This window comes from Rhinopithecus bieti, unplaced genomic scaffold, assembly GCF_001698545.2.
Source record: "Rhinopithecus bieti isolate Rb0 unplaced genomic scaffold, ASM169854v2 scaffold_42380, whole genome shotgun sequence".
Classification (NCBI taxonomy): domain Eukaryota; kingdom Metazoa; phylum Chordata; class Mammalia; order Primates; family Cercopithecidae; genus Rhinopithecus; species Rhinopithecus bieti.
In genome coordinates, this window is record NW_016818327.1 from 1,019,906 (window position 1) to 1,023,898 (window position 3,993).

A 3,993-nucleotide genomic window follows, 5' to 3' on the forward strand; every position below is an offset into this window, starting at 1 on the left:
AAAAAAAAAAAAAAAAAAAAAAAAAAAAAAAAAAAAAAAAAAAAAGTTGTTTGAAATACGTTACATTAAATGTTGATAATTAAAAATCTATCCTCTTTGTTCTGTCAAGATGCTGATTATCCTCTGAGTTATTAAAATCTGCTCTCAAATCTTTACACACAAAAATAACAATAGATTTCAATATTTTCATGGAGGAGGAGATAGAAATAAAAACCTCTGAAAATTTTAAAACATTATTTTAAATAGGGGACCGATCCTAGTAGGTCAGCTTCTTTAAGTCACTTACCCCCTCCCCTGCGGACACAGTTTGGTCAATTAACCTGGTATTGTACGCACTATCCCGTTAGCCAGATCAGGAAAAGAAACACATATCACTTCAACACACACCTTTTTACATTTGGTATCGATGTTTGAAAAATAAGGTAAGTGATGGATCTAAGAAATGACCATTACTATATCTTACCAAGTAATATTTGCCTAGTTGAACTCATTGAGACCAGAGACTGGTTATTAGCCTAAGAGGCAGAATTTGAATTTGCCAGTGTTCTGGAATTGGTTATGTTTGAGGTTACTAACTTATGCTAATTATACAACCAAGTGACTGACAAAAAGACCAGAAAAGTAACTAATTCACAATGAAAAACACAATTGCCAAATGAACCTAACACTAGCATTTATTTGACACATCTGCTTTCTCCCTGTAGGCAAACTACTAAGAAAATCAAATGATCAAGGTACCAATTAAACAAGGAATCATAAAAGAGATAGCTTGTCTATATGAAATAAATGTTTATGCCATTGAGCTCTGCCAGACTGATAGGTCTCCATTATAGGGGTAGTTGATTTGACAGGTGCCCACACTACCCACCGCCATAGAACTTAGAAGGACACTGACAAGCACTATCTCTGGAAATCTTTTTCCATGTTTTCATGGCTAAAGTCACTCTTCCTAAAAACAAATCCCTTCTTTAAAGATGTAAACATTTTCACTCTGGTTAAGATTAAGCCTCATGGTTCTTGAAGTTTGGCAACTTTGCATTTCTGTTTTATGTTGATTTTATGGATCAATTCACATAGTAATTTATTTCTGACAGAATGAATTACTGTAGGCACTTTTTGTGGCCCCATGTACTACTTACAGCTAGTGATTATTCTTTTTTTTTTTTTTTTTGAGACGGAGTCTCGCTCTATCACCCAGGCTGGAGTGCTGTGGCCAGATCTCAGCTCACTGCAAGCTCCGCCTCCCGGGTTCACGCCATTCTCCTGCCTCAGCTTCCCGAGTAGCTGGGACTACAGGCGCCGCCACCTCGCCCGGCTAGTTTTTTGTAGTTTTTAGTAGAGACAGGGTTTCACCGTGTTAGCCAGGATGGTCTCGATCTCCTGACCTCGTGATCCGCCCGTCTCGGCCTCCCAAAGTGCTGGGATTACAGGCTTGAGCCACCGCGCCCGGCAGTGATTATTCTTTATGTCAACACAAAAGAAAAGCACAAATGTGGTATTAGAAACGAAATTTCAGGAGAATAGTTTTAGAATGGTGCCTTGTATGGGAATCAATAAATATCTGTTGAATTTATAAGGGAGTGAATGCTGCTCATACTAGTTCTGAAAAGAACTTAAAAAGAACTTTTCTTTCATGGTGAAAGACAGGCAGGGGTAACTTCATATAGCCAAGATAACCTGGCATTGCCATCACTGACTCAGAGCCCATGTACTTGGTCCATACTTGCTGTTGTAACTCAGTTTTTTTGCTGTCAGAGCGGAAGGATCACATCCAACTACCTTATATAAATTGACCAGATAATCATGGGGAAGGATCTGAGGAACCCAAAACAATATGAAATATTTCCAACAGTCTCAGTTCTGTCCCGCAGGAAGAAATTCTTCCTCTCTTCTTGCTTTCCAGTGTTTCAGCACAAAGCTTCTCCTTTTGTTCCCTCTCAACAGGAGAAGATAGAAAGCAATATGGTGTTAATGAATGAGAGACATCATGACAAGAGATAAAAGAGTAAGAAAATTTAGTGAAGAGAGCTTTGAAAATTAATTAGAAAAGAAGGGTAAATAGTTTTGTTAAATCCCAGAGCTGTAAGTAACCTACTTTTGAAGATGATGCGTGAATTTTTTAAAAACCTTTGCTAAATCAGTTTTATTCTACCGGGCTCTGATTACTTGCTTATCCTTTGATATATGATATTCTCTATAGAGGTTTCAGCCCACTTGAAAACTTTACTACATTTTCAAAATGCATTATGACACCATGTTCTTCTTCACTTTGCTTTAAGAAAGAACCCTGGTATAAAAGGAACAAATCTTTTTTTATTGTTTCTTTTTTCTTTCTTTCTTTCTTTTTTTTTTAACCCTGGTTCACTTTAATAGTGCTCTTTCATCTTCATCAAGATTATGCTTATCCAAGATAAAAGTCATTTTTTGGTAATAAAATTAGTTCTTTTGAGGTTAGCTGTGGTTACCTTGAGTTACACATCAATAAAAAAATTATTAATCCCATCAAAAAGGAGGCAGATGACATGAATAGACATTTCTCAAAAGATATACAAATGGCCAACAAATAGAAGAAAAAATGCTCAACATCACTAATCATCAGGGAAATGCAAACTGAAACCACAATGAGATACCACCTTACTCCTGCAGGGATGACCATTATTAAAAAGTCAAAAAGCAGTAGATGTTGGCATGGGTGTGGTGAAAAGGAGCACTCATACACTGCTGGTGGAAATGTAAATTAGTACAACTTCTATGGAAAACAGTAGGGAAATTCCTTAAAGAACTAAAAGTAGATTTACCATTTGATATATCAATCCCACTATTAAGTATCTACTTAAAGGAAAAGGAGTCATTATACGAAAAAGATGAATGCACACGTGTACTTATTGCAGCACAATTCACAATTGCAAAGATATGGAATCAGCCTAAGTGCCCATGGAATACTACTCAGCCATAAAAAGGAACAAAACAATGTCCTTTGCAGCAGCTTGGATGAAGCCAGGGGTCATTATTCTAAATGAAGTAACTCAGGAATGGAAAACCAAATTCTGTATGCTCTCATTTATAAGTGAAAGCTAAGCTAGGAGTAGGCTGTGCTAACAAATGGAGGCTTCTTGACACATAGCTGAAGGCCCTGAAACATCAGGTATTTGTGGGTCTTGGTCCATATATCCATAGACATCAGCAGCAGAAGGTTGGCTTTAAAGAAATAATTAGGGCCAATAGAGCCTTGGCAGACATGGGCGGCCTTGACGGGAACCATCAGCAGGAAAATAACAGGTGCCGCAGAGACACCAAGAGAACTGGTTGGTGAACATGTGAAATCCGGACATACAAAATCAATTTAAGGGGAAAGCTGGTATGCCCTTGGAAGTGGTGGTGACAGAGCCAGAGACCTTCTCTTCTTAGCTGTTTTGTGACATCATTTTAACACTAGTCTGGGACAACTTAGGGGCAAGTATCTACTCATTTCGTATTTGGTATATATATTGAGAAGTCATGTTTTAACTTTCTTTTAAAGGTAAATTTGCTATATTTCTATTTTAAAACCTAAAGTCAATTACTTTTAAACAATATGGATTCTGGTTCATTAATCCCCAGTCAGTGCTTTTAAATGGAAAAAACAGCTTCTCTGCTTCTCTTTAGAATCAAATAATATGAAGTTTCTTTATTATAGTTATGTGATTATTTTTTATATCAGAGATAATACTCAACTGAACAAGTCTCCCCACCACGAATAAAAAGGCATATGGAGTATTAAAATAGACTTTGAAGACTCAGAGGTAAGGGGAGTTGGAGAGAGATCATATGAAAAAAAGATTATTTATAGTTTGCAAATGGCCACCACTAGAAAAATTTAAATTGTGGTGAATTAACTTATCTTTACCTTCTTACCCTACATTTTGATATTTAAATATTGATTTATATGTTAAAAAAAATCATGCCAGACTTGCTTGGCTTTTCAAAAACAAATAGTAGTTGCAAATTATTTTC